At 42.3% G+C, this 15,940-nt stretch overlaps 1 long non-coding RNA gene across 3 annotated transcripts in view; it reads right to left on the reverse strand.

Annotated features, from left to right (window-relative positions):
- The window catches only part of LOC132406357 (uncharacterized), a 73,877-nt gene extending 58,194 nt beyond the window's left edge, over positions 1–15,683 (reverse strand). For 2 of the 3 annotated variants that reach the window (XR_009516145.1, XR_009516143.1), the window contains exon 1: positions 15,401–15,683. This is a non-coding gene — a long non-coding RNA (uncharacterized LOC132406357). Of the gene's footprint in view, positions 1–13,612; positions 14,289–15,400 lie in introns of all 3 variants that reach the window. The other variant, XR_009516144.1, reaches the window with a different exon arrangement.
- Positions 15,684–15,940: the final 257 nt, after the last annotated feature.

Here is a 15,940-nt window from a genome sequence, read left to right on the forward strand (position 1 = left end):
GTATATGGTGACATGTATTCATACTTTGATAATAAATTTACTTAGAACTTTTCAATACTCTAACCAGACAATAACAACCTACAAACAGACTTCTTGCATGTATCATGTTTTACACTAATATTTAATTCTCCTTTCTGCTCTGTAGTCATTTTAATACAATCACTCAATATTATCTAGGTCATGTTACCCACTTTAAGTGTTCCTTGTAGGAGAGCCAGTCTAATTACAGGTTAATACAATAATCTTTGGTCAGATTTCTATTACATATTAACATCAGATTAAAAGGGATAATTATACATTTATGGACAATTTAGAGGAACTTGTTTCACTATAAGATTCATGCTAATCCTTGGTTCACCATATGGCATTCTGAAAACCATATTTAGATTTCAAACTAATGCATTAAGAAGTATTATTAACTGACTGCATCGGAGGAATCCTGCAACCCACATTAATTTTGATTTTTTGTTGGGATGTGGGTGTCACACCAAGACCGCATAGCTGTCCACCTCTAACTGATGGTGGTGTTGAGTGGTTATCAAGGTCAAACCAGCTAAAGATCATAAGATATAGGAGCAGAATTAGGCCAACTGGCCCATCAAGTCTGCTCTGCTATTTCATCACTGTTGATTTATTACCCCTGTCAACCCTACTCTCCTGCCTTTTCCCCATAACCTTTGTCACTTTTACTAATTGAGAACCTATTTATTATCAAAGTACACATACGTCAGGTATGCTACCTTGAGGTTCATTTTCTTGCAGGTATTTACAATAAAATAAATATTTATGAAAACTATACATAAACAAAGACAGGCAAATAACCCACGTGCAAAAGTAAATTAATAAATAATACTGAGAACATGAGTTACAGAGTCCGTGAAAGTGGGTCCATAGATTGTGGAATCAGAGTTGAGATTATTGAAGTTGGCCACGGCAGTTCAGGAGCCTGATGGTTGTAGAGTAATAACTGTTCCTGAACCCGGTGGTGTGGGATCCAAGGCTCCTCTACCTCCTGCCAGTTGGTAGCAGCGAGAAAAGAGCATAGCCTGGATTGTGGAGGTCCTCGATGGATGCTGCTTACTTGTGTCTGTGCTCCTTGTAAATGTGCCTGTGATGGACTAGGCATATTACAATACAAAAGAAAATTCTAATTACTTCATGCTTTTCCTTGTTCTTCATGTGATTGTTATTTTCAGCTCACTGACTGAAAAAAAAACCAATGTGAAAATGACAAATAGTGCAGATTAATATAAATAAATAATTCTGAGCGCATGAGTTGTAAAGCCTTTGTAAGACAGTCTGTACATTGTGGGATCAGTTCAAAGTGAAATTATCCACAACGGTTCAGCGAGCATTAAATAAAGAATTCAAAACATGGAGCAGCAGGATTCTGGGAGGCCTACCAGAAATGTCAGGTGGAGCTTGTACTGTTATGGATATTCACTGTGCAGGGCCTGGGGAGGCGGGGGGGGGGGGCTTTCTGCCCAGCTCAGCTTTCTAACACAGCAGCTGACTCTTCCACAGTTCAAAAAGATTTGTTTATGATTAAGTTAAACAGCCAACCAGTATTCTTTGCTCAGCCTCTTGTCGTAAACAAGAGAATAATAGGGTCCTTGTTGGTCCATTATTTAATCAAGGGAATACACTTCAGCTTAATCAAACAATGCATTCACCTGGTCTGACTAATATAATAGAACTGAAAAAGATCAGATGCATGTGAAGTCACCAAGCAGCAAAAAAAACCCAGTATAAATGTTAGACAGAAGTCTATTTTTTTTTAAAGGAATGGTCAAGGAAAGACAAGAAGAATGACAGAAAGACAAGAGTGTCTAGAATCCATTTCCCTGCCTTCAGTTTCTGTGATGGATGATTCATTCATCTGCAACCAGTAGGCATGTCTTTTTAGCTTATAGAAATTGAACCAATGTTTTAGAAATCCTTTGCGCTTTAGAAATCTTTTATAAGATAGAAATCCTCTGTAAGGTTTAAATGTGTTTTTAAAGTTTTATCTAAATTTAAGTATGTACCACTGAAAGTAAATTAACCTTGTTTAAACTACTTTGTTAGTTGGGAATAGCTCCCCCTTTGGATCGAGGGGGGACCACTGCTCAAATAGTGGGTATTGGCAGCTAAACTTGCCATGGAGGATAAGCAGGGAAGTGATCTAGGCTTTGAAGAGTAGGTAGCTACAGTATAACCTCCCTTTAGTGAGGGTACCTTTAGCTATCTATATCAGATAAGGGTTATGATCTTTGTTTGAATCTAGACCTTTGTGGACAATATCACAGTATGGTGCAGGGACCCGTTGCATGGAACCCACAATATTTTTCGCTGCTGATCTAAACTACCTGTGATTGGAGAGGCGACATTGTTGGAACTGCATCTAATTTCATTTGAATGAAGCAAATTGTTCTCCCTGAAATTGATTATATACAAGTCAACGGATGAAATTGGAGATGTGCATCTGCACAAAACAGGTATAATCACATTAGTTGATTGTCATGCCTCAGTATTATGCAGAGTACTTTAAGTACTTTGGTGTTATACGCAGAGGAACAGACATTGGGTGGGAGAACTGATCCCAAGGACAAAGTCATGACAGCTTTTGCATTCTTATTTACATTCTTGGGTAAAAGATCTTCTGGGTAACAATAAGGGCATCATGTAGCACAGTGAAACAGAGGAACCTTGAGTGAGCTAGGGCTTTTCCCAGAGCAAGTGAGGAGGAGGTGGCTTGAAAGAGGCATAGAGAGGACCAACGCACACACATGCTGGAGGTCAGACAAAGGATTCAAAGTATGTTTATTATCAAAGTATGGATGCATGTATGGTGTCAAAATGGTTGTGATGCATCTAGTGTAGAGAGTAGTGCTTGTCACTCTCACGTTCAGCTTCCACCGCTGGCTAGCAGTCTCGTGAAAGGTGAGCTGAATGTGTAAGTCTCTCCCTGCCTCTCCAACAGCAAGCCTCACATGGTGCACCTCACTGGTGACACACAGAAACTGAACTCCTTTCAGACTCAGGCTGAACTACAGAGGACGGGGAGGAGGTCTGGCCCCTGCACACATAGCACACAGGCCCACTGGTATGTGGACATGCCCTGGTGCTCGCAAACCAGATTCTCAGTTATGGGTAAATAGCTCCACTGCCTTGTAGGCAGCATCAGGAAAGACGAAGGCTACAGGAGTAAACCCAGACAGCAAATCCTAAGTGGAGCCCTTAAAGTGGCTGTACGTCATTCAACATCCGTCCAGCAGCTCCTGCAGCCAAGCTGGTACCAAACGTACTACTTCATGAGCTTTCCTTTGGACTTACAGGGCTGAAGCAGAGAGAGGGATGGTGCCAAATGGGCAGCTCAGGATCTCCATACCTTCCACCCAGGCTTGTGATGATCATCATTGTCCTTCCAGACAGACAGACAGATGTATGTATGTAGAGTACAACATTGAGTCTCACCTTCCCCTTGGACAGCATCAGTGCAGAGTCAAAAATAGACAACACAACAATATGAAGATAAGAGTCGTGACGAAGGGTCTGAGGCCAAAACCACAACTGATAACTCTATTTTCATCAAGAGAATAGCCAGAGGCTTTTCACCAGGACAGAATCTGCTCATACAAGGGGTTTAATTTTAAGGTGATTGGATTACAGTGTAGGGAGGGTGTCGGGGTAGTTCTTTTTTTTAAAAAAACACAGAGTGGTGAAAGTGTGAAATGTGTTACCAGGGGTGGTGGCAGAGGCAGATAGGGGCAATAAACAGACACATGGGTGAAAGAAAAATGGAGGGTGATGCGGGAGGGAAGGGGTAAATTGATCTTTGAGTAGGTTAAAAGGTCAGCACAATATCATGGGCTGAAGGGCCTGTACAGTGCTGTAGTGTTCTGCAGATTTCAGGTAGATGTTCCAGTTGCACACTCTCTTGGTGACTGCGTGGTTTCTCCTGCTTCCTCCTATATCCCAAAATGCACTGGCTGTAGCTAGATTAGCTGCTGTAAACTGACCCAGAGACTCCAAGCAGAGGCCATGGGTTAAGGGTGAAAGGTAAAATGTCTATGGGGATCATCAGTGGAAACTTTTTCACTCAGGGGGTGGTAAGAGTGTGGCAGAAGTGGTGGATGCCGGTTTGATCTCAACATTTAAGAGAAGTCTGTATAGGTACGTGGTTGTGGAGGGTCTGGGTGCAGGTCTATGGGACTAGGTAGAAGAATAGTTCAACACAAAATAGATGGGCCGAAGGCCTGATTCTGCCCAGTACTGCTCTACAAGTCTATTTAGGGGGTGGTAGAGGTTGAAGTGGGAAAGACGGGACTATACGAAGTACAAATTGGGATCAGTGTCAAATGAGAGTAAATTGGTGTTTGGTGTTTGGCGTGGACTCACCGTGCTGTAAGGCTCTATAGCTCCAATAACTTTTCACTGTTCTTTACTTAGAGATACAGCCCTGGTAGCAGCACCTTCCAGCCCAACAGTCCCAGTGACACCCATATGACAAATTAACTTACTAACCTGCAAGTCTTTGGAATGCAGGATGAAATTGGAGCACGCTGAGGAAACCCACATGGTCGTGGGACAAGTGTACAAATTCCTTACAGACAGTGGCAGATTTGAACCCTGGTCACTGGCTCTGTAACAGTATTGCACTAACTACAATGTGATAGTGCCACCATATGGACTCCTCACCATCCCAATCACACTCTCTGCAGACACCAACAGCCTCATGTGAGGACGTTCAGCCTCTGAGTCAGAATGAGAAGTACTTCCAATATCCTTTCCTCAAGCAACATTCCCCAATCAGCTTCTCTCTCCAGGCATCTCACTACTACCTGTGGGATCTTGATGGCGAACTTCAGGAAGGTGAAGTCGAGGGAACACACGCCAGTCCTCCTAGAGGGATCAGCAGCGGAAAGTGAGCGCACTTTCAAGTTCCTGGGTGTCAACATCTTTGAAGATCTATCCTGGGCCCAACATATTGATGCAAACACGAAGGAGGCATGAGGAGATTTGCCTTGTCATCAAAAACTAGCAGGTCTCTACAGGTGTACCATGGAGAGCATTCCGACTTGTTGCTCCACTGTCTGATTGATAGGGGCCACTGCACAGAACCGGAAATAACTGCAGAATGTTGTAAACTCAGCCAGCTTCATCATGATCACTAGCCTTTCCAGCATCTAGGATATCTTCAAACAATGACACATCAAATAGGTGGCATCCTTCATAAGGACCCCCACCATCTGAAACATTCCTTCTCATTGCTGCCATCAGCTACAGGATCCTGAAGACCTACACTCAAAATGTTTTTGAAACAGCTTCTTCCTTTCCACCAACAAATTTCTTAATGGTCTATGTACCCATGTACACTTTCTCACTATTTTTACTCTACTTTTTTAATACATTTCTTAACACAGTTTATAGTATTATGTTTTGTATTGTATGTCTGCTGTAAACCAAAACATTTCATGACATACAGTACTGTGAAAAAGTCTTAGGCACATATACAACGAGGGTGCCCAAGACCTTCTCACATGTTTTTGTCTATGTGGAGTGGAGAGCAAGTTTGTAAATCTGGCAGGAGCAAAGGATGTTGGGAATTGTGAGGGTGGAGTGATATGGGAGGGGTGTAGGACAGGTGGCAGAGAAGTACTGCAAGGGGCGGGGATGCAGACACACCCAGCCCTGGAGATACCTGGCAAGGTCATTTGATTCCAAACAATTAGTTTATTGATCATTACAGAATGTCTCTCCGGTTCTTCCTGTTGCCTCCCTTCCTCTTTTCCCAACCATGATTCCTCTCTCCCTGCCCTTTTCCCACTCTCAGTCCACAATAGAGACCTGTATGAGAATCAGGTTTATCATCACTCACATTTGTCATGAAATTTTTGTTTTGTGACAGCAGTACAATGCAATACATAAAATCACTTCAGTACAGTGTAAAAGTTTTAGGAAGACAGACAAACCCAAGACTTCTGCACAGTACTGTACATCAGTGATAATAAACCTGATTCTGGTGCCAGCAAGAGGCCCTGCTGACTGTGGAAGTTTGCGTAAAAAACCTGAATTAAAACAACTTTTGTGTGAAGTGCTTCAAAACTTCTTAACACAAGCCCTGTAAATGTGCAACTTTGTGAAAGCCACTGTATGATATATTTCCCCCAGCTGTCAAAAGAAATTCTCAGTCCCTGCATTACATCTGCCAAAATAAAAAGCTTGAAGACTTTCCTGATTTACTGAGAGCTATCCACTGCCCAGTCCTGTATGGTGAGGGGAATTTATAATGGAGCTAGGTATTTGCTCAAAACCACAATTCCCAATTGAGAAACCATACACAAATAAATACAACTTTCCTACAAGCATTCAACAACTTCCAAAATAGGAAAATCTGCAACATTTTTACTGTATTGGAAGATTTTCCAGACTTAGTAAGTTGGGACACCTTCCTTTGGAGGTATGCAAGGAGCTGGATGGGGGGTTTTGCTCATGGTCTTTCCAATGCTGGAGCAGAGATGGAGGTGTTTCCTCATCTAGCAGAGCTCCAAAATAGAGGCGTTTGCCTCATCTGGTCACTGACAAATCCAGCTGGAATTCCATCATTTGTTCAAAATCAGGTTTGTTATCACTGTCATAACTTTGGCCTGAACAACTGAACCTTTTGACCATGTCTGCATGCTTTCATGCATTGAGTTTTTGCCACACAGTTGGCTGATTAGGTATTAGCATTAACCAGCAGGTGTACAAGTGTCTCTAACAGAGTATTTGTGAACTTTACTGCTTCATGGCAGCAGTACAGTGCAAGACAAAACATTACAAAAATAAATAAATAGTCCAAAAGCAGATGTTAATGGGCCGTTCAGAAATCTGGCAGTAGAGGGGAAGAAGCTGTTCCTACCCAGGAGTGCTATACAAAGGGCAGTTCAACAACAGCTTGTACATACACAGCATTGTTCAGGTAGCAAGTATCCATCGCCATCAGCAACAGCTGATGCAATGGTATTGATGAGTTTAAAGGGAAGCTACATTCATGTCCAAGAGATCAATGAATAAAACATTACCAATGGGCAAGATTGTATACTTATTGTCCATTATTAATTCCCTCAGCAGTGAGTGGCATGTTGTCTCTTCATGGGCAGCAGTTCAGAATGAACCTCACTGGTGGGTGTGGGATCACACATGTTCAGGAGACAGTGGCATCCATCGTAAAGGAGCCTCCCCATCTGGGGCATACCATCTCGGAGGATGTACAAGTGCCTGAAGGTCTGCACTCTCACTCAGTGACAACTTCTTCCCTTCCGACATCAGATTTCTGAATGGTCCCATGAACACTACCTTGCTATCCTTTACAGTACCTGCACCATTTATTTTGTAATTTATAGCTACTTTATGCCTTTGCACTCCACTGCTGCCACAATTAAATACATTTCAAATCATATAAGTCAGTGATAATAAACCTGATTCGGATAGGTAAACTCTGTAGATTTCCTTCCACATAGGAATGGGTTATTTTGACAGTCTGGTAGATCCACGGCAAATTTCCAAATTTATGCTTAAACTCCCCAGTGTTCATGGTGGGACTTAATATCCTATTTCTAAGCCAATAATCCAGGCTTCTGGATGCTCATTCAGATACTATCAATGCATGTGATAGAACATAAAGAGCTAGGATATGTCTGAAAGAGGATCTAATGCTTTCCCGGCGTACATAACAAATAAACTCTTCTCAAGTTTCCATACCTGTACCCGGCTGTAAGCCCGAGAAGAGTTTATTCGTAGGATAAAAGGGATTGGACAGGCTAGATGCAGGAAGATTGTTTCCGATGTTGGGGAAGTCCAGAACGAGGGGTCACAGTTTAAGGATAAAGGGGAAGCCTTTTAGGACCGAGATGAGGAAAAACTTCTTCACACAGAGAGTGGTGAATCTGTGGAATTCTCTGCCACAGGAAACAGTTGAGGCCAGTTCATTGGCTATATTTAAGAGGAAGTTAGATATGGCCCTTGTGGCTAAAGGAATCGGGGGTATGGAGAGAAAGCAGGTACAGGGTTCTGAGTTGGATGATCAGCCATGATCATACTGAATGGCGGTGTAAGCTTGAAGGGCCGAATGGCCTACTCCTGCACCTATTTTCTATGTTTCTATGATTATAAAAATATACTGATATATTGAAACAAAATACACCGAGCATACTGATGTACAATGCTTCCTTTTACCACCTAGCAGGTGATATACCTCCAATCCTTGTCCACACCAACATTCAGATTCAGATTTATTTCACATCTAAGTGTACAGTAAAATGTGTCATTTGTGTTAAGAACCAACACACCAAAGGGTGCTAGGGGCACACAAGTGTCACCGGACGTTCTGGTGCCAACACAGCATGCCCGCCAGAACACAAAACACAAGTGACAGAGCAACAGCAAACTCCATTCCTCCCTCCCACCCTCCCACACCATCCTCAAACCACAGGAAAGGCTGCTTTCAGCCTCCAGCTGACTCATGGATTGGCCAACCGTCCCATTGCAATGATGCTAAATCCACTTAAAGCTGAATGGTAAACAGAGGCTCCAGTTAACATTGACACATTCCCCTTGGGTCTCCAGCGTAAAGTGCCCCAGTTACGGACACTCCTACATATGAACCAACTCCCTTAGCATCATGAAATTCAGAAGTTTGATATATGTACAGCACTGTGCAAAAGTCTTAGGCGCATATATAATTCAGCTAGGTTGCCTCAGCCTTCAGCACAGTGATGAATTTGTCAGCGTGGAGCAGACAGCCAGTTTTGTAAATCTGGCAGAAGCAGCCAGTTTCGTAAATCTGGCAGAAGCAAAGGATGTTGAGAATGTTGAGGGTGGAATGCCATGGGAGGGAGTGTGGAACAGATGACAGAGGAGAATAGGGGGCAGTCACATCCAGCTCTGAGACACTGGGCAAGGTTATTTTATTCCAAACAATTGATTTATAGATCATTACAGAACGTCTCTCTGGTGCTTCCCTTCTCCCAACCATATTCCCCTCTCCTTGAGCCATTCTCACTCTCAGCCTTATAGAACTAGTTTCCTCTCAAAAGTCAAAGTTAAGTTTATTGTTATTTATACATGTATATATGTGCAGAAATGCAACAAAAAACTTATCTGACACACATATTAGCAGTTATCAAAAAAAATTAAACACAATGCTTACAAAAGAGAACTCAATTGGAGAGAAGAAAGTCCTCTTAACACAAGTAGTCACAGTGTTGTAAACTGTAGTGATTAGGGTAACACACATAAAATGCTGGAGGAACTCAGCAGGTCAGGCAGCATCTATGGAGAGGAATAAAAAGTTGACATTTTGGGCTGAGACTCTTTATCAGGATTAGGGTTGCATCAATTGGTTCAACAACCTCACTATTTTTTGTTTGTTTTCATATTTCTTATCGAAATTCATAGCTTTGTAAAAAATCGCGCAAGGTACTGCTGCCATAAAACAAATCTCACACCGTGCATCAATGATATTAAACTTGATTCTGAACCGAATGGTTGAAGGGAAGTAGCTGTTTTCAATTGATTACCTCTGTCCACCTTTAGTATTTGTCCCTTCTAATCATCTTTAAGTACTTTTGATGGCATCAGCTCAACATTGGTGAGGTATGCTCATCATGTCAAGTAATTTGTGTTTCCAACTTACAGACAAAAGTCAACTTAGGGACGAAACCTTGTTCATTGCCCGTGGATGAGCTACATTAGAATTTGTTGGATTCTAATTCGGTGGCAGTTAGCAGCTGGATATTTATAACCTTTTAAAAGTGCAAGCAAGTTAAATTCAGCAACTCTGATCATTACTTCCACATTAATCCAAAAAAAGTCCATTTGCGGCAGACACACCCAACAACTCAGTGCCCATTCTGCTGATGTGGAGCTTAGCCACACTGACGTCAGATCTTTCAGGACTATCTCCCTCTTACAGGGGCCGTGCAGTGGTCCTGCCTGGGAGTCTATTCACATCTGTGAGAACTACCAAGCAGCGACCTGCCAACAGAATTTGCCCATACAACGCATTCGCTCCAGGCTGACCCACACCCTGTTTTCACCAGTTCTGACTAGAGGTGGGTTTGAGTCACGTAGTAAAAGACACGGCAAAAATCAGCCAGTGAGCAGAAAATATCGATCAAATGAAAACAGTCAAAAAAGGATGAAGCTATTAGAATTTCAAGTTATATTGTAATACGCCCAGTCCAGCACAGGTAAAACCCACCCCACCATTGAACATATTTACAAGGACTGCTGCCACAAGAAAGCAACATCCAAAGACTCCTACCAACCCAGCCATGCTCTCTTCTCACTACTACCATTTGGCGGGAGGCAAAGCAGCCTTAGGTTTCACACAAGTAGATTCAGGAACAGTTATTACCCTACAACCATCAGGCTCGTGAACCAGTGTGGATAACTCGACTCAGCTCAACGCTATAGATTCCATACCCTATCGATCCACTATCCAGGACTCTATAGCTCATGTTCTCAGTATTCCTTACTTACTTATATTTTTATTTAAACAACTTATCTTCTTTTGCCCATTGGTTGTCTATGTATAGTTTTTCATAAATTCCATTAATTTTCCTGTAAGAGGTTGCAAGAAAATTAATCTCAAACCTATGCGTATTTTGTAAACAAAGTTACTTCAAATTTGAAAGCATTGAAATAAGAAAATCAGATTTTTAAAAATTCCACCACATATGAGAGAAAGATATTTTGTGGCCCTTTAAGTAAATTGTAATTTTAGACACACTGTCACTCTAGAGTTAGCAAAGCAATGTTTCCCTCTATGAATTGGCAGGTTCCTAATCTGTTCAGGGAGTCCGAGTTACTCAGGGATTTCCTCTAGCTCTTGGTTTAGTTTTTGGATTAAGACGACCTACCCCACAGTTGATTAATAGGTCTTTGCTCATGGAGAAGGGATAAGAACTGTAGCTAATCAAATACTAAGTTTTCTGCTGAAACTACTTAAATTTAATGAACTACATTTTCAAATAATTATAGCAAAATGCTCCAACATTCCTGAATATTTAGTTTATATTTCACCAACTTAACTAGTCTTGCAGTTAATCCTAAAACTGATCAACATTAATTAAATATTGCCAGAGCTCTATTATTTATTATCCCCACAAACATTTAATCACTTCAATTATTTACACAAGGGGAAATATGTTTTATTTCTTTTTTATTTAGAGATACAGTGTGGAACAGGCTGGCCCAAAAATATGTGCCACCCAGCAATCCACCTATCTAACCCTAGCTTAATCACAAGACAATTTACAGCCACCAGTTAATCTACTAACTGATACGTCTTTGGACTATGGGAGGGAAGAACTCACAGAAAACCCACGCAGTCACGCAATGAGCATACAAAATCCTTCCACACAGCACCAGAATTGAGTTCTGAACTCTGATGCCCTGATCTGAAATAGCTTTGCACTAACCGCTCCGCTATGGTGGCACCCATTTTTTGGTGTGATTTTTCTTTTAATTTAATCATATTTCTAAGTATGAGCTACTTTAGCCTCTGTTTTCTCAGCTTAAGATAAGACATTGTGTGATCATAACATACAATCTCCCTCTCTCATTTTTAAGTTGCTAAAATTGCACTCATGATCATCAAATATGGTAAGCCACTGCAATATAGCCAATATTTATTCTTAGTCATTCAAATCTGCTGTCCTTGATGTTTGCAGTTAACATGTCTGTGCTTTATACTCTATGGAAATTGTTATCTACAATGGAAATAAAATTTTCCAAATGTAATACAGCACACAGCCAAAACTATAATGCACAGACTACTGGCGACGAATTTCAGTCATTATTACCATGTTTATTGTTTCACATTGGGGCGCATTAAGGTTGTGAAAAGCTCTACAGAAATCAAAGCCATTTTTAAAAAAACTATTAATCCAACAGGTAAAATCTCTCACAGAGTGTTCTGGGAATTGTATGTAAAAATGTAGAAAACATGCTTAAAATTCAGGCATCTCTCCTTACCCAACTGCTTTTGAAAAAAATCACATTTTCATTTCGGAACCCTGCTCATTTTTCACTCTGTGCCTCTTTCATAGCTAAACGTCAAATAGGTTTTGTACTGATCACCTGACTCCACGACTAACAGAAGAAATTAAAGTATTTCACGATGAAGAGCAAGCAGACTGCTTAATAGTCACACCTTTCTTCAAAAATCCTGGAATGTAACCAATTGCTCTTAAAATAACATGAATAATCTAAAGTAACACACAAAATACTGGAGGAACTCAGTAAATCAGGCAACATTGATTGAAAGGAATAAAGAGTCAACGTTTAATGGGTTAATCTAAATAGACTCTCAGTGAAAATGGATTTTTCTCTCCTCTCGTATTCTTGGGTTAAATGAATTGAAGTTCAAATACTTCTTCAAATTAACATTACTCAATTCATATCCATTTCACTTAATTATAATTTTATTTTGTATAATTCTTTATAATTGCTGGATGTTGTTTTGTTGTACATCACACCAATACACTGCAGCAAATTCCTAATACATGTAAATGTGTATGGTGAATAAAGTCGATTTTTGTACCTCTTGCTCCTACAAGTACAAAACTCTCAGAATGCATTGTATCATCCTTCAAACTTCAAAAAATTCCAAATATTAACTTGTACCAAAAATTACAGATTTTAAAATTAGTCTGAAACTAATTGCTTACTTTTTTCTCTGGAAATTCAACCTAATTGCACTTGAATGCTTTTACTCCTTTTAGAACACACTTTTCAGTTATTTTACCCATTTTGCTTTCTCTTAATCTCTTTTAATTCCTCCTTTCTCTCGTTTTATTTGATTTGTATCCTTTGCTCTGTGAAAAGATGCCACAACTCCTCAATTTGCTCATTGGTTCTATAAATATTAAATAATTCTCTACCTTAAACTATTTTAATAGACTTCCGTCCTAGTACGCTTATTTTGTTTATCTTTCCCTTAGACTTTGCCCTTTTAATCTAATTCCTTCCTAATTTCCCATTCCTCTAATACTTTCTCCATTTAGGGCAAAATGTCTCTATTTTAAATTACTCTCGGTGACTTGCATTAGAAGGAGAGAATGTGGCTCTGGATCTCTCCTCAAGGATCTGAAGTCGTCGTCAATGCCATTCGGGCCGGTCACGACGCCGAACATCCGTCCAGTGAGTCATCTCCAATTACCGTCCGGCGGGTAAATAGACACTTGCGAGTCTATTTGCAAAAGTTACCCCAAATGAGCGCTCGGGTGCCACCCGCCCCTCTCCCTCAGAAAGTATCGGGGCTCTTTTAAAGGAAATAATTGACTCAGATTCGGTGGGTGACGGGTCTAAAACCGGACCAAGCTCTCCGCAACACACACAAAATACTGGTGGAATACAGCAGGCCAGGCAGCATCTATAGGGAGAAGCACTGTCGACGTCCGCTCTGCCGCTGCCAGTCCCGCGAAAGTGCGACTCTGGTTCCAGGCGTTTTATACAAAATTTTCCCAAACTTTCTTGGGGTGTATTCCAGAGCACATAGCACAAAGCAATGCTCCCTCAATCTGGACGGGGTTAAATGTAAAGAGATTAAAGTTGCAATAACTTCACTGGTTAGAAATCTTACTTCGGACTGGAGGTGAGAGGTGGAGCAGGTCACCGCGGGTGTCCCTTCTTCTCCTCCCCAGAGTCTTGGACTCGCCCCAAACTGGTTTTGGCTTTCTATGGGTAGAAGGAGAGAGCGCTTCCCTCTCTTCCCCTTCAGCTCTGCTATCACAGAGTTCCCACCCAAGCCGGAAACTCTAATCCGCTCCTCCATCTGAGAGCGTGGGGAACATCCACACCAGTTTCTCGGCTCCTCCTTCGGTTCTTGAAGGAGGGGGGAGTGTGGGAAAGGCGGTCTTGGGTTTAAAGAAGTGGGTACACCCACCAACCCATCCATCCTTACCCTCGCACACACCCCATATTCCCACCCACACCTCTGCACGCACACGCACCCCACATCCCCAATCACACATATCCAGTACTCGCCACATCCCCTAATGCACAAACACCCTCACCTACCCCTCGCACATACACACACGTACGCGCATATGCACAGGCACACCCCTGTAGTCACCCGCATATAATCCACGCAAACGCCCACCCATACACACACACCCTCATACCTACGCATGCGTGCACACCAACATCCACACTCACATGTACATCATGAGCCACACCCATACTCACTCGTGTACGCGCACACACAGCCGAGAAGTTGGATGTAGGATAGCTTCTTAATCAGTTTAGGGCGCCAAATGCTACGGGAGAATGGGGTTGAGAGAGATAGTAAATCGACCTTGATGGAATGGCGGAGAAGACGCGACTGGCCTAATGGCCCAATTCTGCTCCTATGTTTTATGGCCGCTCCCTTTCGGTTGTAAACTGTGCAGATACCGCCCCGATAGCCGTTCCCCATCACGGAGCTGACCCAGGGAACTGAGGCGACTCCTCACCAGATGCCACGGGAACTCCACCGCAGATCTCAAATAAATGGCTACCGCCCTCAACCTTCCCAAGAGAGACAAGAAACCACTTCGGGAGTTGAGCCATAGACTGGAGACATCGTTGAAGCTTGTCCAGCATGAGCTGCTGGAAATCCCGTGTAACACACACAAAATACCGGAGATCCCGGCGAAAGGTCTCGGCCCAAAGAGTCCACTGTTACTCCTCTCCACAGACGCTGCCTGACCCGCTGAGTTACTCCAGCATTTCGTGCGTGTTAGGATGAAAAATGTGATCCTTTTTCACTATATTAACAACGCTTCAATTTGAATTTCTTTGAAATTCTGTTGCATTGATGCCCAAGCAAAGCAATCTTATCTCGGTGGTATAAATGAAACAGTTAAATTCATTTGGTGAGGTGTTATATCTTTCCTGGCAGAGCAGTTATCTAATGTTTGTCTTTCACGCTTGTTTGCTAATTTCTACTTTCTGTTTAAATTTCCTCCCTTCTTGCTTTCTCTCGCTTTATTTTTCTTTTGCATCTAATCTGGCTCTAATTCACCACACCCTGTTAGTCGTCGTTTATTCCTCCCACCTCCCCCCACCCACCCCCGCTAGGTGGCAAGACGAACTGGCCGGGTGCGCACAAATGTCCCAAGTGCTCCCGCTCTCCGTCACCGGGCCATCGGCTCCCGGCCACTGCAAGGTGGAATCAGAAAATATCCCGGGCTAAGGGAGTTCAACTCACGGGATGCTCCGCTCCCAAAAAAAATCTGGCCCATAATGTCACATCAGCTCTCTCCTTCAAAGAGCGAGGTGAATGCACTTATAATCAAATACCTGGCTCATCAGAAGTCGATATTGACTTCTTTGACTCTATTCACTGACAAAAAGTAGTAGATCTTTAAGAAATTCAGATTTTCCTTACCTCCTGCTGTGCTGCCGTATTAGTTACTGAAGGAGACTGCTCTAATTCCCAGTTCAGGACAGTAAACTTATATAACCAGACTCAAACTTCTGTTAATCTTAAAAGAGGTTTCCTTTTTAAAAGGCTAGTCGCCTCCCACTGCTTTCGATAGGGCAGACCAGACGGCCGTGTGGGCTGTGCTACGAGGCGGGTACTGTAATCCCGTGTGTATACGTCGAGCATTAATGCCCCTAGCAACACATGCACATAACACACACAATGCGAGAGGAACTCGGCAGGTCAAGCAGCATCTATGGAGGGGAATGAACAGCCAGCGTTTCAGGACCCGTCATCGGGATTGGAAAAGAAGGGGGCAGAACTCAGAATATGATAGGGAGAGTGGCAGGAGTACAAACTGTAAAGTGATAGGTGAGAATAACTGAGGGGAAGGTGGGTGGGCAGCTGGCTGGGGGAGTGAGGGATGAAGTAAGAAGCTGGGAGGTAATAGGTAAAAGACTGAAGAAGGAGGAATCTGATTGGAGTGGATAGTGGACCATAGGA

The sequence above is a fragment of the Hypanus sabinus genome, chromosome 16, assembly GCF_030144855.1.
Source record: "Hypanus sabinus isolate sHypSab1 chromosome 16, sHypSab1.hap1, whole genome shotgun sequence".
NCBI classification, from domain to species: Eukaryota; Metazoa; Chordata; class Chondrichthyes; order Myliobatiformes; family Dasyatidae; genus Hypanus; species Hypanus sabinus.